A 23,279-nucleotide genomic window follows, 5' to 3' on the forward strand; every position below is an offset into this window, starting at 1 on the left:
CAGTGTGATTTAGCTTCTGGTATCAGGGTTGCATTTATAACCCTGATCGGGGTGCTTAGAAGGGTTCCATGCGCCTGAACGTAGATAGAATTTTATCCACTTCGTAACAGATCGCGCCACGTTGCATTTCGATAAACTTTCAATTCCGAGCGCCCGGAAGTGTAGGATCGTTGCGCTAAAGGGGGTGAATAACGCTCGTGGCTAGTTCGTTCATTTAAAACAATTCAGTAAAAACACAGTGGAATAAGAAAGCAAAGAAAGAAAGACAATAACACAAACACCAAGAGTTACTTGGTTTGGAGCCTATGGCGACTCCTACTCCAAGGCCCGCACGTGAGAGTGATTTCGATGGGAAATCCACTAATCAATCAAAAGTTACAAAAGATTTACAATTATAGTACAAGTAACTTTTAAATAACACAATATTGACGACTTTGAGAAATAGATCTTCAATGTAGTCATCATTGGAGCAGCTTTTGAACGTCGAGAGGCATTATCGAAGCAACGTAAAAGCGCAGAAGTTGTTCTGAATGTCGCTATTAAGCTCCCGATCGAATGCTGCTTATATAGGCTGTTTCGAGCACCTGGAACCCCTCCGGGCCCCCAGACTGCCTGGGCGCCCCCCGTCTGCCCGGGGCGAGCCTGGTCCGGGCGCCTGGAGCAGCTCCGGGTGCCTGGACCCCTTCCGGGCACTTGAACCCTTTCGGTGCCCAAACTAACTTTTTCCAGCTTTTTATTTTATGCAAAATAAAGTTAGTCCAGGTAGTATAGAATATATTGTTGGTGCAATATTCCCCGGGTCAAGGTTGATCAAGTTGACTGAGCTTGGACTGAGTCAAGCTCGAGTCATGATGTTTGGGTTTCGATGTTTGACAATACATGTAAACAACACATGGAGATTGCAGGTGCAATTGTTCATGTGGATAGATTGTGAAGAAGAGTCAAGTAGGTCATGGTTGACTGGATACTTGACTAGAAAGTCCTGGTGAGTGAAGCCAGGCAGATGGAAAGTCCTGATGAGTGAAGCCAGGCAGATTGAAAGTCCTGGTGAGTGAAGCTAGGCAGATGGAAAGTCCTGGTGAGTGAAGCCAAGCAGAGTGAAAGAGCTAGTGAGTGAAGCTAGGCAGAAGAAAGTCCTGGTGAGTGAAGCCAGGCAGAAGGAAAGTCCTAACTGGGAAGTTAGGCAGATGGAAAATCCTGGTGAGTGAAGCCAGGTGAAAGACCTAGTGAGTGAAGCTAGGCAGAAGGAAATTCTGGTGAGTGAAGCCAGGTAAAAGACCTAGTGAGTGAAGCTAGGCAGAAGGAAATCCTGGTGAGTGAAGTCAGGTGAAAGACCTAGTGAGTGAAGCTAGGCAATTGGCAAAGTCCTGGTGAGTGAAGCCAGGCACGAGGAAATCCAGATGGATCAAGGCTGATCGGACATCTGGTGTTGGAAAGTCCAAGTAGGTCAAAGGGATTGACCGGATACTTGGCACGAGGAGAAAAGTCTAAGTGGGTCAAAGGGATTGACCGGACACTTGGTGAGGGAATCCTAGCAGGTCAAGGGTGACCGGATGCTAGGCATGATGGACCAACAGGTCATGGATGACCGGATGTTGGTTTAGGGGACTTTGGACTTGTTTTTGGGCAAAAATAAGGAGTCGGATCTATCAGCCGATCGATTGGCACATGCCCAATCGATCGTCCGATCGATTGGGTGAGTCCTCGCGACAAGCCTTCTCCCAATCGATCAGTGGATCGATTGGGGAGAAGCATCGTGCGAACAGAACAGCTCTGGATCGATCAGCCGATCGATCCAGAGCCCCCAATCGATCAGGCGATCGATTGGGAAGCTGCGATTTCGTGCGATAAGGGCTGGATCGATCAGCCGATCGATTCAGGCTATTTCAGAGAGCATACAGCCGCTCTGGATCGATCGATTGATCGATCCAAAGCCTCCCCGATCGATTGGGAGCAATCCAATTGATCGAGAGCAATCCAATTGATCGAGATCCGACCGTTGGCGTAATTTATAGCTGCAGGCGTTCGATTCCATCGGTAGAACTTGAAGAGTTCACGCATACAGCTCCGATCTTCACAGGCGACTCCATAGCTTTTCCACAGAGCTCTCCACGCCAGATCTTGAAGATTCTTGGAAGTTTTGTCCAAGTCAAGAGGCGAAGAAGAGAAGTTAGAGTTAGGGCTTTTATTACACTTCTTGTAAGCTTTTGCTTGTTCTTTACTGCCCTTTTCTTCCTTCTTGTATTGAGAGTCTTGTAGGGCTTCTCCGCCTTCGGTAGTTACCGAAAAGGAGTGTTTTTATTAGTGGAGGGTGCGTGAGTGTGTGGATCCTTGGATTAGTCACCTCTTCTTGAGGTGGATACCAAGTAAATCCTTAGTGTTAGCGTTGTGGTTGTTTTCTTTGTATTTTCCGCTGCATATCTTTGAAGAAATAAGCAACGAAGAGCAACGACCAACACGATGAGCGCACCGAGCTATTCACCCCCCCTCCTCTAGCTCCATATTTGGTCCTAACAAGTGGTATCAGAGCGAGGCCGCTCTTCACCAGAATCATTGCCGGAAGGGTCAACAAGCTAGAGGGTGAAGAAGTTGAAGCAAATTCTACAAGTTGAAGACTTCATCAAAAGGCTCAACTTCAACATGGAATTCCAAGACGGACTTGGATTCGATACAAGGGTGCCTCCACCATTCACAATGATGAGTTTCGATCTTTGGAGATCAAGGATCGAAAATTTCTTGATGGTGGAAATAGAGCAATGGTTTGCTCTTATGGAAGGTTTTGAGGCTCCAACAAATTCAAAGGGCAAAACTCTCAAGAGAAGCAAGTGGAGCCAAGAGCAAATTCAAAGGAGCGAGACAAATGACAAAGTGACCAAACTATTGGTCAATTTATTGCCAAGCAATATTTTGGCTCAAGTCGGAGAATTCAAAGATGTCAAGGAGCTTTGGAGCAAATTGGCAACAATTCATGAGATCCCCTCTACTGTACCAAATCACGAAGAATCCAAAGAGGGTGACTCATTGGATCAAAATCAAGAGGACTCCGAAGTTAAGAGATGCTCAACTTCCGAAGAAGAAGAAGTCCAAGAAGCTTCATCCTCAACGAAATGCAATGAAAAGAGCAAGGAAGGAGCATATTCCTTGTTTCATGTACAAGAGAACGAAGATGAAGAAGCCTTCACCTCTAGGATTGAGGGGGAGTGTAGATCATTGACACTGGAGCAAGAGGAAGTCTCCACATCCGGGTCAAAAGAAGAAGAGGATGAAGAAGTTTCCACCTCCACAAGTCAAGACAAATCTATTGGAGGAGTATCAAGTTCGGATCAAGAGGAAGCTTCTACCTCCAGATCAAAAGGAGAAGATGTCACCCCTACAAGCAAAGGTATAACAATTTCAATAGAAAATAACAAAAATCATATCATTTGCTTTGAGTGTAGGGAAAAAGTACATTACAAAAGTAAATGCCCTAAATTGGCCAAGAAGAAGGGCCAAGTGACACAAAAGGGCAAGGAGAAGCCCAAGGAGACCACTCCCGGAACAAAAAGGAGCAAGAAGCACATTGTGTGCTTTTTGTGCAATCAAAAGGGACATTACCGGATTCAATGTCCCAAGGGGAAGAAGGCGGTCAAGGCTCAAGGAGGAAGCACACCTCAAGGGGGAGTCTCCAAGGTAAAAAGAAAGGTATCATTTATTGAGCCTACTCCCTTGAACAATGGTAAAAAGCATGCTAAGTTAAGTCTTTATCATTTTAATGCTATTTACCATAAGAATAGAGAGCATGATAGCATTAAGGAAAAACACATGGCTCTCCATGCTAAAACTACCACACCTAGGGTTAAGAAGGTAGTGTTGGTGCAACCTTAGGTCAAGGTTGAACTGGGTGACCCGACTCGAGTTGACCTGACTCGAGGTATATTTTGATGTTTGACAAGAATAGAGAAGTTGTATTTTGATGTTTGACAAGAATAGGAACTTGGGGGATTGTGGGTGCAACCTTTGGTCAAGGTTGACCCGACTTGAGTTGACCTGATTCGGGAAAAGTCCAAGTATGGAGACTTGGCACGGAAAAGTCCAAGCAGGGAGCTTGGCACGGGAAAAGTCCAAGCAGGGAGCTTGGCACGGGGAAAAGTCCAAGTATGGAAGCTTGGCATGGGAGGTCGGAGAGGGCTCGGTAGCTCGTTCTCCGGACTAGGTCCGAGAGGGCTCGGTAGCTCGTTCTCTGGACCGGACGTGGAAGTCAGAGAGGGCTCGGTAGCTCGTTCTCTGGACTAGGTCAAAGAGGGCTCGGTAGCTCGTTCTCTGGACCGGACGTGGAAGTCGGAGAGGGCTCGGTAGCTCGTTCTCCGGACTAGGTCAGAGAGGGCTCGGTAGCTGTTTCTCTAGATCAGGAAGGCTTTAGGGTTTAAGGCTGGGAAATTGGATCGATCTGCTGACCGATCCAGTGATACTATGGGTATCTGGATCGGTCTGCTGACCGATCCAGTGATACACTGATTCTCACTATGGGTCATCTGATCGGTCTGGTGACCGATCAGTAACCAAACAAATTGGGAGAAGGAATAGGAGGGATCGGTCTGTGGACCGATCCACCTATGGCCTGATCGGTCCACAGACCGATCAGGGCTCTGCAACCAACTCTTTGTGAGAGTTGGGATCGGTCCCCTGATCGATCAGATCCGTCCTGGATCGATCAGGGTGGAGCCTGATCGGTCCAGGTCTAGCCGTTGAGTCACAACGGCTAGATTTCTGTGTCTGTGTCTTCTTCTTCACAGGTTCATATAAATCAAGAGGTGGAGGGCCTCTACATATGTGCAGACTTCTTCTTGCTCCTGCGATCTGAGCTTTGCTGAGCTCTCCACTGCTGAAGCTTCGTGTGAGCTTCCCTCGGCTGGACTCCAACTGATCAGTTGCTGCTGTTGTTGGCATCCGTGAAGTGGTTGCTTCATCACCAGTCGACGAGAAGGCAAGAAAACTAGTGTTTTTACATTCATATTGTTCTTGGCTTCTTGCTTTATCTTTGTACTCTGATCTTGTTGTTGCAAGAGAGATTGTGGCAAGGTTTCTCCACCCAGAAGGAGTTTTTATTAGCCGATTTTCCAGGGTCTCATCCACCGACGGAGTGATAGGATTCGTCCACCTTACGGACACGCCGAGGAGTAGGAGTATCATCTCCGAACCTCGTTATATCGTCGCGTTTGAGGTTTGATATTCTCCTGTTTCGTTTCTATCTTTTATTTCCGCTGCGCTAACTAAAATTGTAGGAAGAAACGTGAATTTGGGGTCGACTATTCACACTCCCCCTCTCTAGCCATCCGAAGGTCCTAACAAGTGGTATCAGAGTCAGGTCGCTCTTCGTCGGATTAACACTCGGGGGAGCACGAGCTAGAGAATGGATCAACTTGGAGAAGTCGTCACGATTCCACCCTTCTACGATCGCGACGACTTCGCGTATTGGAAGGTAAGAATGAAGTATTTTCTTATGACTAACATAGTAAATTGGAATTGTGTACAAGTAGGTTTTATTCCTCCGGTGGATAAAGAAGGAGAACCTCTCGAGAAGAAGAAGTGGACGAAGGAACAAATCCACCAATCCATAATCAACGACGAGGTAACGAAAATCTTTGAATTTTCATTACCTAATGATATCTTGTGTAAGATAGGTGGATATAACAATGCCAAGGAGTTGTGGAACAACTTGGCTAAGTTCCATGAGGAGAGCTCCAATTCAAGTCATGAAGAGGAGTCAAGTGAGCCAAGTAGCTCACATCATGGAGGTATGGAATTAGAAGTTGAGGGCTACTCAACATCTAAGGAAGAAGAGGAGGAGAGTTCTTCTTCAAGACTGGAGCAAGAAGAAGAAGCCTCTACCTCCGGAAGGGATGAAGGAGAGAGCTTATATCTATCCTCAACCCTAGGTAACTCAAGCAACTTAATTTCAAGTAAATTACATATAATGTGCTTTGAGTGTAAGGAATATGGGCATTACAAAAGTAAATGTCCAAAGAGGATTAGGAAGACTCCACCGGCACCAAAAGTCAAGGAAGCCGGAGTCCCGATACGCAAGGGCAAGGAGCACGTGGTGTGCTTCCAATGCAAGCAAAGGGGACATTATAGGAGTCGATGTCCAAGGGGGAGGCAACCTCACAAGGACAAGAGACCAAGCACATCTATGGGGGGAGCTAAGGCAAACCCTAAGGTATCCTTTAAGGTACATTCTTGCAATTCTAATAAGACACATGCTAGTAGTTTTATTGCAATTGTCAATAATGATAAGCATGATAAGCATGATAACCATAGAAACCGATACATGTGCTTAGGTGTCAAACATGTTAGCCTAGATAAGGACAATGCTAGAAATGCCAACCCTAGAGTTAACCCATCTAAGGTTAAGGAAAACCTAGATAGGAATCCCAAAACAACTAGACATATGCCTAGGAATACCTCAAAGAAAAATGGAAAATTAAAGCTTGAGGTATTAAAGAAGGAAAATCAAGTCTTGAGGTCAAGACTTGACACTTTAGAAAAGGCTCTTAAGAATTTGGAGAAGTCAACTCTAGGGTCTAAGGGTCAAAAATCAAAGCCTAAGGACATGAGAGGTTTGGGTCACAAACCTAAGTCTCAAGGGGTCAAGCCCGCTTATCATAATGTTCCATTCGATTATGGAACAAGACCTAGGGCTAAGAAGACCATCACCAAGGTCACAAGGGGAGTCACCCCTAGAGTTGATCTTGATGAGTCTCAAATGACCAAGGCTTTAAAGCCTAGGAGGGTCATTAGGAGGGTTGCTAGGGAAGTCATCCCTAGTGAATATTTAGTGAACCCAATGAGCTCAAATAAGTATTGGGTTCCTAGGAGCGTGATTCCTTCACGCTAGATGGTTTAGGGTGTGCCAACCTTAATTGGATAGGTAGTTAACCTACTCATGGCAAAATGTGACATTTTAGGAATTTTCAAGGTGTAATCAAGCCTTGAAAATGAAATTAAAAATTATTCCTAAGGTGATTAGGATGTGCCAACCACATTTGAGGAGTTTTCTATGGTCAATCTAATTGGCACATAGTGATCTAAAAATCTTTAGTATATGATTTTAGGTCTATTATGTTGGTGCAACATCCCTCAGGTCAAGGTTGACCTGGTTAACCAAGCTGAGTTTTGGTTTGGGTTTAGATGTTTGACAATAAGATATTGATTGAAGAAGAGTCAAGTAGGTCAAGGTTGACCGGATACTTGACTGGGAAGTCCTAACTGGAATGTTAGGCAGAAGTAAAAGTCCTAGTGAGTGAAGCTAGGCAGAAGGAAATCCTGGTGAGTGAAGCCAGGTGAAAGTCCTAGTGAGTGAAGCTAGGCAGAAGGAAATCCTGGTGAGTGAAGCCAGGTGAAAGTCCTAGTGAGTGAAGCTAGGCAGATGGAAACCCTAGTGAGTGAAGCTAGGTGAAAGTCCTGGTGAGTGAAGCCAGGCAAGGGAAATCCAGATGGATCAAGGATGATCGGACATCTGGTGTTGGGAAGTCCAAGTAGGTCAAAGGATTGACTGGATACTTGGCAAGGAAGGAAAACCAGATGGATCAAGGATGATCGGACATCTGGTGTTGGGAAGTCCAAGTAGGTCAATGGAGTGACCGGATACTTGGCACGACGAGTAAAAGTCCAAGTGGGTCAAAGGGATTGACCGGACACTTGGTGGGGAGTCCTGGCAGGTCAAGGGAGTGACCAGATGCTAGGCATGATGTACCAACAGGTCAAGGTTGACCGGATGTTGGTTAGGGAGGTTTGGGACTTGGTTTTGGGCAAAAACCAAGTGCTGGATCGATCCGTGGATCGATCCAGGCTCTGGATCGATCAGTGGATCGATCCAGATTCTTCCCAGCGAACAGAAAGCTTCTGGATCGATCAGTCGATCGATCGGGACGATGCTGCTTCGCGCAACAAGCGCTGGATCGATCCGTGGATCGATCCAGACGCTATTTCCAGAGCACAGAGGCGCTCTGGATCGATCCGTGGATCGATCCAAAGCCTCCCCGATCGATTCAGAACATTTGAATCGATCGGGATCCGACCGTTGGCGTCGATAAAGGCCGCAGGCGCTCGATTCCTTCGGCATCACTTCTCCGATTCACTTCAGCTCTTCGCCAGCTTCTCCACAGCTCTCTACAAGCACGTGATCGCCAGTTCTTGAAGGATCTTGGAGGTTTTCCAAGTCAAGAGACGGATCCATTGCAAGAGGAAGAAACTAGGGTTAGGGTTTGCACTCATTGTAAGCTTGTAAGCTTCTATTTCTTGTACTCTTTCCCTCTCTTCTTGTATTGAGTCTTGTAGGGCTTCTCCGCCTTTGGTAGTTACCATAAAGGAGAGTTTATTTAGTGGAGGGTGTGTGCGTGGTGTGGATCCTTGGATTAGTCACCTCCTTTGGAGGTGGATACCAAGTAAAATCCTAGTGTTAGCGTGGTTGTATTTGTTTCTGTATTTTCCACTGCATATCCTTGAAGAAACAAGCAACGCCAAGCGACGAGCACGCGACGAGCTATTCACCCCCCCCTCTAGCTACTTTTGATCCTAACAAGTGGTATCAGAGCGAGGCCGCTCTTCACCGGAATCATCGCCGGAAGGGTCAAGCATATCAAGAAAAGCTAGAGGGTGAAGAAGTTGGAGCAAATTCTTCAAGTTCAAGACTTTATCAAGCTCAACTTCAAGATGCAATTCCAAGATGGACTTGGATTTGACACGAGGGTGGCTCCACCATACACCTCCACGAGCTTCGATTCTTGGAAATCAAGAATCGAAAACTTTCTTATGATGGAGATAGAGCAATGGTTTGCTCTTACGGAAGGCTTCGAAGCTCCAACAAATTCCAAGGGCAAAGCTCTAAAGAAAAGCAAATGGAGCCCGGAGCAAGTCCAAAGGTGCGAGGCCAATGACAAAGTGACCAAGCTTTTGGTCAATCTATTGCCAAGCACCATCCTTTGCAAAATTGGAGAATTTGAAGATGCAAGGGAATTATGGAGCAAATTGGCCAAGCTTCATGAAGAGATCCCCTCCACTGCACAAGATCAAGAGGAATCCAAAGAGGGCGACTCATTGGAGCAAGACCAAGAGGAGGACTCCGAGGTTGAGAGATGCTCAACCTCCGAAGAAGAGGAAATTCAAGAAGCTTCATCCTCAAGGGAATGCAACGAAGGGAACAAGGAGGGAGCACACTCCTTGTTTCACATTCAAGATGATGAAGCCTCCACCTCTAGGATTGAGGGGGAGCAACCCTTGGTGACACCGGATCAAGAAGAAGGAGAAGCTTCTACATCCGGGTCAAGAGAAGAAGAGGAGGAAGAAGCTTCCACCTCCACAAGTCAAGCAAAATCAAATAGAGAAGTATCAAGTTTGGATCAAGAGGAAGCTTCTACCTCCGGATCCAAAGGAAAAGATGCCACCCCTACAAGCAAAGGTATAAATATTTTAATTAATAATAAAAATCATATCATATGCTTTGAATGTAGGGAACATGGGCATTACAAAAGTAAATGCCCTAAATTGGCCAAGAAGAAGGGCCAAGTGGCACAAAAGGGCAAGGTTAAGCCAAAGGAGACCACTCCCGGAACAAAGAAGAGCAAGGAGCATATCATATGCTTCTCTTGCAATCAAAAGGGGCATTACCGGAGTCAATGCCCTAAGGGGAAGAAGGTGGTCAAGGCTCAAGGAGGCACTAGTCAAGGGGGAGCCTCCAAGGTAAAGAAGAAGGTATCTTTTATTGAGCCTACTCCTTTACATTATGGTAAAAAGCATGATAGTTCTAACTTTTATCATTTTAATGCAATTTACCATAAGAATAGAAAGCATGAGGGCTTTAAGGAAAAGCATGTGGCCCTACATGCTAAGACTATCACTCCTAGGGTTAGGAATGTAGGTAAAAGTCTAGGCAATAACTCTAAGGATTTTAGATACAAGCCTAAAAACCAACATGCTCATGGACTTAATGAAAAACCAAATTCTAAGGATTTAATGATAGAAAATCAAGTCTTGAGATCAAGACTTGATAAAATGGAAAAGACCCTAAAAAGGATGGAAAATATCCTAAAAGGGCAAAATGAGCAAAACCTAGGGCTAGGAAAATCAAAGCCATCAAATAGCCATAGAGGTTTGGGATACAAACCAAAGGCTAAGAAGGATGTGTCTAGTTATCATAGGGTTCCATATAGTTATGGAACAAACCCTAGGTCTAGTGGTCAAGTCAAGAATACTAGGAAGTCATCCCTAAGAGTATTTTTGCAACCAAAGTGACTAAGACTTCTAAGAAGTCTAAGAAAGTCACTAACAAGGTCACAAGGGAGGCTATCCCTAGGGTTGACCTAGAAAATGTGACCAAGGCTTCTAAGAAGCCCAACAAGGTCACTAGGAAGGTATCTAGGGAAGTTATCCCTAGTGAGTACCTAGAGCATTCAAGGAGCACCAATAGGTGTTAGGTTCCTAGGAGCATCTTCTCTACCCCATAGAGGGGTTAGAGAGTGTCAACTCCGATTAGAAGGGTAGTTAACCCAACTTTGAGGAAATTGACACTCAAGGAGCATTTTCAAGGTTTTTGTTAACCTCTGAAAATGAAATGGAACTAGTATTTACTCCTTGAAAGAGTAAAATGTGCCTAGTGGTGAAAATTTGATTTTAATCTTAAAAGGCACATATTGGGAAATTCATAAGAGCTACCAAGTTGGGATTTTGGTATGTTCTTAGAAAATTAAAGGAAATTGAAGTCTTATGTTGAAGTGCTACTCTTGTGGAAAAATGAAATATGCCAACATTTGAGGAATATGCTTAATTTCAATTGGCATAAATTAATCAAGGGAATTAGAAATGCCAATTTAGGTTTTGGCGTTTTCTTGACGCACTTAAGGGCAATCTAGGTTTAAGTTGTAAGTTTAGCTAAGGTTTTAAGGATACTTAGATAGGTAGTCTAGGTATATTTTATTTATGCTAAACCTTGCCATGATTGTTTGCTCATAATATGCCATGACATCATATTTTATCTTATTTGTATTTTGCATTCATGACTTATCATGAAAAATACAAAAATACCATGTCATGACATTCATACATCATGTAGTTATAGGATATTTTCTTTTGAAAATTATTTCCTTTTGATGTATGCCATAACATTATCATGCATTAGTTTAATTTCTTGTAATTAAGGATAAATGGCATTTAACAACACTTATTAACAAGTGACATCCTAGGTGGATGTCTAATATTTTTGAAATGCCTAGATAGATATGCATGATCCCTAGAATAGGGCAAAACCAAAATCTTATATCTCACAAGGACTATAAGATGACATGTATGTGTTTTAGTGCACATTAGATACAAGTGAGATGTTAGGAAGATGAACAAAACTCAAAATGTTGATTTAGTGCATTCTTTTGAGTTTTAGGTTCATCAAAACACATAGTTATGTGTTTTCCCATCATTGGGAAAGCTAATGTACAAGTCATGTGCATTATGCCCAAGGAACATGATGGGATATTGGTTTTGAAAATGTTTTTAAAATGTTTTTGGAAAACCTTGGTGAAGGCTATCTTTTGATAGTAATCACCATTGAATAGTTAGACACAAACTTGAAGAAAACACTAAAGTTTTTGCAAGTTTTCAAGTTTGTGTCAATCTTTGAAAATATGATGTATTTTCATAGAAAACTATTTTTCCTTGATAATATATGCCCTAAACAATGTCTACACGAAATTTCATAATTTTTGGATTTTTGTAGAATTTTCTAGGGGTTTCAGTTGACTGAAATGGAATTTCAGCAACTATCGAGCTCCGATCGATCCATGGATCGATTGGAGTGCCTGAATCGATCCATGGATCGATTCAGAAGGTAAATCATGCGAGCAGTAGCTCGCTGGATCGATCAGCCGATCGATCCAGGTAGTCTGAATCGATCAGTGGATCGATTCAGAAAGGTTCAATCGATTGGAACCCAACTCCAATCGATCCAAGTTGCTGATTTTGGCTGGGAAAGCCTGATTTCAGCACTTTGAACCTATTTTAGTCTAGGTAACCATTCCAAACCCTTAAAATACATTTGTATACATAAAAAGGGTGTTTTCGTGTTGAAAACAAGGATGGAATGGTAAAGGAAGACTTCATTGAAGTTTAGGTTGAGGTTTGTTTCAAATTTTGAATATTTGAACCTCAAAACTTCTAAATTTGGGTTTCCTAAAGTTTTAGGGATTCCAAGTCATTGTTGGTGCAATGATAGAAGTTACCACCATGTCTTTAGGGGAGGTACTCTTTAAAGACATGAAAACTATTTTTCATGAACCTTGGAAGGTGGTTAACCTTCTGTTAAGAATATGCTCAAGGTTGAGCATGGGTTGAAAATGGGGAGTGGATATCCTCATTTGTTCAGAGGTTTCAAAGGATAATGCTCAAGGATGGGCATTTACCTACATTGGGGGAGAATGTAGGGGTAAGGATAATGAAGGGTATGGGACCTTCAGTATCGTGTTGATCACAACGAGTGATGTTGTGAAGAACGATGAGTAACTCTTCAGGGGGAGAGTCTTCAACAAATGGAGTTGTTGAAGTGTGCCCAAAATTGGAGCATAGGTTGATGTGTCCAAATATGGGTCGATGTGGTTTATCAATAAGGGATTGATGTGTGCCAATAGGGGGAGAATGAAAGGGCTTGTGAAAGGAAGTAAGTTAGGCTTTCATTACCTAGAGGGAGTTTGCCCTCTTAGGGGGAGAATGAAGAGCTTAACTTATGCTTTCATTACCTAGTGGCATGAAGAATAAGGCTATGGGATTAGCCTAACTTACATGTGGTATTGTAAGTGTTAGTGTGGTATTGTCAAACATCAAAAAGGGGGAGATTGTTGGTGCAACATCCCTCAGGTCAAGGTTGACCTGGTTAACCAAGCTGAGTTTTGGTTTGGGTTTAGATGTTTGACAATAAGATATTGATTGAAGAAGAGTCAAGTAGGTCAAGGTTGACCGGATACTTGACTGGGAAGTCCTAACTGGAATGTTAGGCAGAAGTAAAAGTCCTAGTGAGTGAAGCTAGGCAGAAGGAAATCCTGGTGAGTGAAGCCAGGTGAAAGTCCTAGTGAGTGAAGCTAGGCAGAAGGAAATCCTGGTGAGTGAAGCCAGGTGAAAGTCCTAGTGAGTGAAGCTAGGCAGATGGAAACCCTAGTGAGTGAAGCTAGGTGAAAGTCCTGGTGAGTGAAGCCAGGCAAGGGAAATCCAGATGGATCAAGGATGATCGGACATCTGGTGTTGGGAAGTCCAAGTAGGTCAAAGGATTGACTGGATACTTAGCAAGGAAGGAAAACCAGATGGATCAAGAATGATCGGACATCTGGTGTTGGGAAGTCCAAGTAGGTCAAGGGAGTGACCGGATACTTGGCACGACGAGTAAAAGTCCAAGTGAGTCAAAGGGATTGACCGGACACTTGGTGGGGAGCCCTGGCAGGTCAAGGGAGTGACCAGATGCTAGGCATGATGTACCAACAGGTCAAGGTTGACCGGATGTTGGTTAGGGAGGTTTGGGACTTGGTTTTGGGCAAAATCTGGTCGGATCGATCCGTGGATCGATTCAGCTCGATCGATCTCTGGATCGATCCGTGGATCGATCCAGAGGTCCCGATCGATCAGCCGATCGATCGGGACGATGCTGCTTCGCGCGACAAGCGCTGGATCGATCCGTGGATCGATCCAGACGCTATTTCCAGAGCACAGAGGCGCTCTGGATCGATCCAAAGCCTCCCCGATCGATTCAGAACATTTGAATCGATCGGGATCCGACCGTTGGCGTCGATAAAGGCCGCAGGCGCTCGATTCCTTCGGTATCACTTCTCCGATTCACTTCAGCTCTTCGCCAGCTTCTCCACAGCTCTCTACAAGCACGTGATCGCCAGTTCTTGAAGGATCTTGGAGGTTTTCCAAGTCAAGAGACGGATCCATTGCAAGAGGAAGAAACTAGGGTTAGGGTTTGCACTCATTGTAAGCTTGTAAGCTTCTATTTCTTGTACTCTTTCCCTCTCTTCTTGTATTGAGTCTTGTAGGGCTTCTCCGCCTTTGGTAGTTACCATAAAGGAGAGTTTATTTAGTGGAGGGTGTGTGCGTGGTGTGGATCCTTGGATTAGTCACCTCCTTTGGAGGTGGATACCAAGTAAAATCCTAGTGTTAGCGTGGTTGTATTTGTTTCTGTATTTTCCGCTGCACATCCAAGAAGAAACAAGCAACGCCAAGCAACGAAGCGCACCGAGCGAACGCGACGAGCTATTCACCCCCCCCCCCCTCTAGCTACTTTTGGTCCTAACATATTACACTTAGGAATATAGAATTTATGGAAAAATGATCAAAATTATCAAAAATGGCAACTAAGGCTAGAATTAGGTATTTTCTATACCTTTATATGTTATTTGCCATACATTGTTTGTCATATGCCATGTCATGACATCATATTTATTTTATTATCATTTGAAATATCATGATAATGCTTAGGTTAGTTATATGTCATGCCTTATTTAAGTTTCATACTTGATGACATGACATCATGACATTGGCACATGTTTCCACTTATGATATTATTTTATGCCATGTCATCATCTCTTGCATTTATGATCAATTAATTTGATGTAAGGATAGAAACACAATTTGATATGGAGATCAAATTGTTGTTTAGAAAATGCATGAGAACTTAGCTTAAGATGACCTAAACCCATATCTCACATCAAAATTGACTTGGATGTGTTTGATACACCTTAGATGTGTGTGAGATATTAGGATTATGAGTTAGGATCAAGGTGCATAGTTCTTGTACCTAGATGAGCCTAATTCGAATTTGAGGATCATAGGGAAAACTTGTGTACAAGTCATGTACATTTAGCCCTAAGATTGTGGTCCTAAATTGAATGGTTTAAGATCATTTCAAAATTGATTTGAAAAACCTTGATGAAGCTTTTCTAGTGATAGCATTCATCATTGAGCAAGTTGATACAAAGATGGATTAACCTTGAGCTATTTCAAAGTCTTTCGAACTTTGTATCAAGATTAAAAAATGGGAGTTATTTTCATAGAAAACTATTTTTCCATGATAATATATGTTATGAGGAATGTATCCTCAAAATTTTATAATTTTTGGAATTTTTTGTAATTTTTTAGGGGTTTCTGAATTTCGGGAGAAAAATCAGAAATTCTTATCAGAGAATTGTGGACCGATCAGAGAAGATTCTGATCGGTCTGGTGACCGATCCAGTGGAGTCCTGATCGGTCTGGTGACCGATCAGAGCGTGCCAAAATGTTGATTTTCGACTGTTATCTGAAATTTCAGCTATGGAAGTTGGTGCTTTAGATTTCTAAAGGGTTGAAACTCTCCAAGACATTGTTGGTGCAATGGTCAAGGAGGAGTTGACCTTTAGGGGGAGTTTTACCTAATGGTCAAGGGGGAGTTGACTTTTAGGGGGGATTTTTGTTCGTCAAGTTTTTTTTTTTTTTGATAAGTGATTATCACTAAGTTGATTGTTGATTTTAGTATCAAGGGAGAAATTAAGGGTTTCAATGAAAGGTATGGGACTTTCATTAGGAAGAAACTCTTGACCTTGATTCACTCTTTTTGATGTGTGTCAAAAAGGGGGAGAATGTCCAGAGAATGTTCAAGGAAGAACATTGGAGTTTGGGGAGAATGTTCAGAGAATGTTCGAGGAAGAACATTGGAGAACTATTGGAAAACCTAAGTTAGGTTATCGGGTTAACCTAACTTGATTATGGTTTTTGTCAAACATCAAAAAGGGGGAGATTGTTGGTGCAACCTTAGGTCAAGGTTGACCTGGGTGACCCGACTCGAGGTATATTTTGATGTTTGACAAGAATAGAGAAGTTGTATTTTGATGTTTGACAAGAATAGGAACTTGGGGGATTGTGGGTGCAACCTTTGGTCAAGGTTGACCCGACTTGAGTTGACCTGATTCGGGAAAAGTCCAAGTATGGAGACTTGGCACAGAAAAGTCCAAGCAGGGAGCTTGGCACGGGAAAAGTCCAAGCAGGGAGCTTGGCACGGGGAAAAGTCCAAGTATGGAAGCTTGGCATGGGAGGTCGGAGAGGGCTCGGTAGCTCGTTCTCCGGACTAGGTCTGAGAGGGCTCGGTAGCTCGTTCTCTGGACCGAACGTGGAAGTCGGAGAGGGCTCGGTAGCTCGTTCTCTGGACTAGGTCAGAGAGGGCTCGGTAGCTCGTTCTCTGGATCGGACGTGGAAGTCGGAGAGGGCTCGGTAGCTCTTTCTCCGGACTAGGTCAGAGAGGGCTCGGTAGCTCGTTCTCTAGATCAGGAAGGCTTTAGGGTTTAAGGCTGGGAAATTGGATCGGTCTGCTGACCGATCCAGTGATACACTAATTCTCACTGTGGGTCATCTGATCGGTCTGGTGACCGATCAGTAACCAAACAGATTAGGAGAAGGAATAGGAGGGATCGGTCTGTGGACCGATCCACCTATGGCCTGATCGGTCCACAGACCGATCAGGGCTCTGCAACCAACTCTCTGTGAGAGTTGGGATCGGTCTGGGGACCGATCAGATCCGTCCTGGATCGATCAGGGTGGAGCCTGATCGGTCCAGGTCTAGCCGTTGAGTCACAACGGCTAGATTTCTATGCCTGTGTCTTCTTCTTCGCAGGTTCATATAAATCAAGAGGTGGAAGGCCTCTACAAATGTGCAGACTTCTTCTTGCTCCTGCGATCTGAGCTTTGCTGAGCTCTCCACTGCTGAAGCTTTGTGTGAGCTTCCCTCGGCTGGACTCCAACTGATCAGTTGCTGCTGTTGTTGGCATCCGTGAAATGGTTGCTTCATCACCAGTCGACGAGAAGGAAAGCAAACTAGTGTTTTTACATTAATATTGTTCTTGACTTCTTGCTTTATCTTTGTACTCCGATCTTGCTGTTGCAAGAGAGATTGTGGCGAGGTTTCTCCACCCAGAAGGAGTTTTTATTAGCCAATTTTCCGGGGTCTCATCCACTGACGGAGTGATAGGATTCGTCCACCTTACGGACACGCCGAGGAGTAGGAGTATCATCTTCGAACCTCGTTATATCATCGCGTTTGAGGTTTGATATTCTCCTGTTTCGTTTCTATCTTTTATTTCCGCTGCGCTAACTAAAATTGTAGGAAGAAACATGAATTTGGGGTCGGCTATTCACACCCCCCCTCTCTAGCCATCCGAAGGTCCTAACAGGTAGATGAAATTTTAGGCAAGAACTCTAAGGATTTTAGCTACAAGCCTAGAAACAAAAATGCTCATGGACTTAATGGAAAACCAAAAACTAAGGACTTAGTGATGGAAAATCAAGTCTTGAGGTCAAGACTTGACAAACTAGAAAAGACCATAAAAAGGATGGAAAATATCCTTAAAGGGTAAAATGAGCAAAATCTAGGTTTAGGACAACAAGGGTCATCCAAGGGCCATAGAGGTTTGGGATACAAACCTAAAAACAAAAAGGATGTACCTACTTATCATAGAGTTCCATATAGTTATGGAACAAACCGTAGGTCTAGTGGTCAAGTCAAGAATACTAGGGAGGTTATTCCTAAGAGTATTTTTGTAACAAGTGTGACTAAGACTTCTAAGAAGTCCAAGAAAGTCACAAAGAAGGTCACAAGGGAAGCAATCCCTAGGGTTGACCTAGAAAATGTGACCAAGGCTTCTAAGAAGCCAAACAAGGTCACTAGGAAGGTATCTAGGGAAGTTATCCTCTAGTGAGTACCTAGAGCATCCAAGGAGCACCAAAAGGTTTTGGGTTCCTAGGAGCATCTTCTCTACCCCATAGATGGGTTAGAAAGTGTCAACTCTAAGTGGAAGGGTAGTTAACCCAATCATGATGAAGTTGACACTCTAGGATCATTTTCAGGGTTATTATTAACTTTTGAAAATGAAAAGAATAAAGGGTTTGCTCTTTCAAAGAGTAAAATGTGCCATAATGAGGGAAATTTGAGATGATTTTAATTGGCGCATGAAATCAAGTGCCAAGAACAACCAAGTTGGGATTTTGGTATGTTCTTAAGGGATTAAAAGCAATCCGGGCCTTAACATAAAGTGGTTACTCTTGGAAGAGTAGATTGTGTCAAAATTTGAGGAATATGCTTAATTTTAATTGACACAAATTAAGAAAAGCAAAAGAAATATCAAAATTGGATTATTGATATTTTTCTTGGAAAATAGTGGGCAATCTAGGGTTTAAATTTTAATTTAGCTAAAGTTTTAGGATACTTAGATAGGTAATCTAGGTATTTTATTTATGCTAAAACTTGTCATGATTTTTTGCCTTTTATATGTCATGACATCATATTTATTTGCTTTTGCATTCATATTTTATTATGAAAAACACAAAAATACCATGTCATGTCATACATACATCATCTAGTTATAGGAAATTTTCTTTTGAAAATTATTTCTTTTCGATGTATGTCATAACATCATCATGCATCATTTTAATTCCTTGTTTATTAAGGACTAATGACATTAATTAACAAGTAGCATCCTTGGTGGATGTCTATAATTCAAAAATGCCTAGATAGATATGCATGATCCCTATATTAGGGCAAAACCAAACTTTACATCTCACAAAGACCCATAAGATGACTTATATGTGTTTTAGTGCACATTAGATATAAGTGAGATGTTAGGATGATGAACAAAACTCAAGATATTGATTTAGTGCATTCTTTTGAGTTTTAAGTTCATCAAAACACATAGTTATGTGTTTTCCCATCATTGGGAGAGCTAATGTACAAGTCATGTGCATTAAGCCCAAGGAATATGGTGGGTTATTGGTTTTGAAAATTATTTTAAAATGCTTTTGGAAAACCTTGATGAAGACTATCTTTTAACAGTAATCATCATTGAATAGTTGAGCACAAACTAGAAGAAAACACTAAAGTTTTTATAAGTTTTCAAGTTTGTGTCAATCTTTGAAAATATGATGTATTTTCTTAGAAAACTATTTTTCCATGATAATATATGCCCTAAATAGTGTCTACACAAATTTTCATGATTTTTAGAATTTTAGGGAATTTTTGGGGAGTTTCTGAAATTCACCGTAAGTGAATTTCAGAACTATCAGGCATTCAATCGATCACCCGATCGATTGAAGGGTTAATCGATCGGGCAATCGATTGAGAGAAAGCTTCTCGTGAACAGAAGCTTCCTAGATCGATCCACCGATCGATCCAGCCCTCCTGAATCGATCAGTGGATCGATTCAAGTTGGTTTAATCGATTAGGACCCAACTCCAATCGATTGAGGAAGCTGATTTTGGCTGGGAAAGCCTGATTTCAGCATTCCAAACCAAGTTTAGTCTAGGTAACCATTCCTAACCCCTTGGAAAACATTTGTATACATTTAGGGGAAATTTTCATGATGAAAAAAAGAATGGTTTGGTTAAGGAAGACTAAGTAGAAGTTTATGTTGAGGTTTGGTTTCATTATTGAATTTATGAACCTCAAAACTTCTAATTTTAGGTTTCCTAAAGGTTTAGGGATTCCAAGTCATTGTTGGTGCAGTGACAGAAGTTTCGTGCATGTCTTTAGGGGGAGTTACTCTTTAAGGACATGAAAAATATTTTTTCATACACCTTGGAAGGTGGTTAACCTTCTTTCATGAAAATGCTCAAGGTTGGGCATTTGAATATAATGGAAAGTGGATATCTTCATTATTCAAGTGTTGTTTGCTCATGGATGATCAATTGATGACAATGAAAGGTATGAGACCTTCATTGGGTTAGGTGGTTTATGCTCAAGGGTGAGCAATGTTGATTATGAAGGGTATGGGACCTTCATAATCGTGTTGATCACAACAAGTGGAATTGTGAACAACGATGAGTAACTCTTCAGGGGGAGAGTTTGCTTTTTTGATGTGTGCCAATAGGGGGAGAATGAAAATGTTTAAGTTAGGCCTTCATTATCTAAGAGGGAGTTTGCCTTCTTAGGAGGAGAATGTAGGGTTTAACTTACGTCTTCATTACTTAGTGGCATGAAAGGAGTTAAGGCTATGGGATTAGCCTAACTTAAATATGGTATTGTCAAACATCAAAAAGGCGGAGATTATTGGTGCAATATTCTCCGGGTCAAGGTTGACCAAGTTGACTGAGCTTGGACTGGGGAGTCTTGATGTTTGAGTTTCGATGTTTGACAATACATGTAAACAACACATGGAGATTGCAGGTGTAATTGTTCATGTGGGTAGATTGTGAAGAAGAGTCAAGTAGGTCAAGGTTGACTGGATACTTGACTGGAAAGTCCTGGTGAGTGAAGCCAGGCAGAAGGAAAGTCCTGGTGAGTGAAGCCAGGCAGATGGAAAGTCCTGGTGAGTGAAGCCAGGCATATTGAAAGTCTTGGTGAGTGAAGCCAGGCAGATGGAAAGTCCTGGTGAGTGAAGTCAGGCAGATTGAAAGTCCTGGTGAGTGAAGTCAGGCAGAAAGAAAGTCCTGGTGAGTGAAGCCAGGCAGAGTGAAAGAGCTAGTGAGTGAAGCTAGGCAGAAGAAAGTCCTGGTGAGTGAAGCCAGGCAGAAGGAAAGTCCTAACTGGGAAGTTAGGCAGATGGAAAATCCTGGTGAGTGAAGCCAGGTGAAAGACCTAGTGAGTGAAGCTAGGCAGAAGGAAATCTTGGTGAGTGAAGCCAGGTAAAAGACCTAGTGAGTGAAGCTAGGCAGAAGGAAATCCTGGTGAGTGAAGTCAGGTGAAAGACCTAGTGAGTGAAGCTAGGCAATTGGCAAAGTCCTGGTGAGTGAATTCAGGTGAAAGACCTAGTGAGTGAAGCTAGGCAATTGGGAAAGTCCTGATGAGTGAAGCCAGGCATGAGAAAATCCAGATGGATCAAGGCTGATCGGACATCTGGTGTTGAAAAGTCCAAGTAGGTCAAAGGGATTGACTGGATACTTAGCACGAGGTGGAAAGTCCAAGTAGGTCAAAGGGATTGACCGGATACTTGGCACGAGGAGAAAAGTCCAAGTGGGTCAAAGGGATTGACCGGACACTTGGTGAGGGAGTCCTAGAAGGTCAAGGGTGACCGGATGCTAGGCATGATGGACCAACAGGTCATGGATGATTGGATGTTGGTTTAGGGGACTTTGAACTTGTTTTTGGACAAAAACAAGGAGCCGGATCGATCAGCCGATCGATTGGCACATCCCCAATCAATCGGCCGATCGATTGGGTGAGTCCTCGCGACAAGCCTTCTCCCAATCGATCAGTGGATCGATTGGGGAGAAGCATCGCGCGAACAGAACAACTTTGGATTGATCAGCTGATCAATCCAGAGCCCTTAATCGATCAGGTGATCGATTGGGAAGCTGCGATTTCGCGCGATAAGGGCTGGATCGATCAGCCGATCGATCCAGGCTATTCCAGAGAGCACAGAGGCGCTCTGGATCGATCGGTCGATCGATCCAAAGCCTCTCCGATCGATTGGGAGCAATCCAATCGATCAGGATCCGACCGTTGACGTCGTTTATAGCTGCAGGCGTTCGATTCCATCTGTAGAACTTGAAGAGTTCACGCATACAGCTCCGATCTTCATAGGCAACTCCACAGCTTCTCCACAAAGCTCTCCACGCCAGATCTTGAAGATTCTTGGAAGTTTTGTCCAAGTCAAGAGGTGAAGAAGAGAAGTTAGGGTTAGGGCTTTTATTGCACTTTTTGTAAGCTTTTGCTTGTTCTTTACTGCTGATCCTGTCCGAATGCTGAATCAACGGACGCTGGGCACGGGGCGCTCTCCGACCGCTGACGTTGCTTGCTGCTCCGGCCGCTCGGCTGTGGCTTTCTGTTTTTGCTCCACAAGCTTGGCGGCCCTTATCTCGATCAGAGCGTCGAGTTCCTCCGTTGAAAGCGTCACCGTGTGTTGTCGTCCAGCCTCGTCCATTGTTTCCGTTCGGATGCAGGAGCGTTCCCACAGACGGCGCCAAATTGATCTTGTCCGAATGCTGAATCAACGGACGCTGGGCACGGGGCGCTCTCCGACCACTGACGTGGATCTTCGACGGGAGGCACGAAGCTACGGCGAACCTGCACAGAAGTCGAGCCGGGAAGGGGTTCCCGGCGACGACCCTCCGATGCTCAAGTCAGGTAAGCAAGTGGTGGAAAAAGTAGCTCCAAAGGTGTTTTTTCGCGTACCTCCGGCGAAGTATGAGGCTCGTTATATAGAGCGGTGAAAGAGCTCCTGCACGTCCACCGAGGCGAATATGTGTCCGCAGCCCATGCCTCGGTATGTATCTGTCAGAAAGCTTACCTGACGCCATACTGCTATAGTCCACGCACGTCTTCGATGGGACAACGGAGCACCTTATTGTCAGACTTGGCGTATGGCCTAGCCATAGGACTTGACAGCTGTCATAAAATGTTCTTGTCCCTCTTTACTGATCACAGGCCAGGGCGTCCGGTAGGCCGGCCGGACGGGGAGTCCGTCCGGCCAGCCCTCACCTTACGCGCGGTAGGGTGGTATGTAGGGACTATTTAGCAGTATATCACCTTCTCTTAGGCCTTCCGCTCGGCTCTTTGCTACTATTATATTGAGCGTCGGAACCCCGACTCCTGTCGGGGCGACTTTTGCCCTCGGCTGTTCACCGGTCGGCTGGCCGGGAGGTCGGCCCATCCTTCTCCGGTCGGCCACCTGGCCTTCTGACTCCCGCGTGGCACTGGCATCTCAGAATGGGGGTCCCCTGTTCTAACCGCCGGATCACTTATTAAACAAGTAACCTTAATTTTGGGCCCTTTGCCATAATCAAAACTTAGGTTTGATCGTCTGGTGCTCCCTGAACCAATAGGAAGGGTTCCGAGCGTTCGGATGATGCTATTCTAGCTCCCCTGGGGCAAGGTGCCCCGGGGGCACCTAGGTGATCCGGGCACCCGAACCAGGTCTGGGCGCCTTGACCAAGTTAACTTCCCTATCGACTTCTCGGTCCGGACCTTCCGCTCTGGTTTCACCCACTTGGGTGATTTCGACCATCCAGAATAGGGCTCACCCGAACCCATCTTCTAGCCTTCTTGAGTAACCTTCTGCTCTGACTTCTCGTCCCTCAGAATCATCGCGCGCTTCCTTCTCGTCCACCAGCGTACTTCGCTCACCTAGGTAATTTCGGCCATCGGGAATAGAGCTCACCCGAACCCATCTTCCGGCCTTCTCGAGCAACCTTCCGTTCCGACTTCTCTTCCCTCAGAGACGCTGCGCGCTTCCTTCTCGTCCGCTCGCGTGCTCTTCCGCAGCACCTCATTCCTCAGATGCACCGAGCCAGTCGGCTCGCTCCAGTGTCGTCCT

The sequence above is a fragment of the Zingiber officinale genome, chromosome 3B (assembly GCF_018446385.1).
Source record: "Zingiber officinale cultivar Zhangliang chromosome 3B, Zo_v1.1, whole genome shotgun sequence".
In the NCBI taxonomy this organism is placed as follows: Eukaryota; Viridiplantae; Streptophyta; class Magnoliopsida; order Zingiberales; family Zingiberaceae; genus Zingiber; species Zingiber officinale.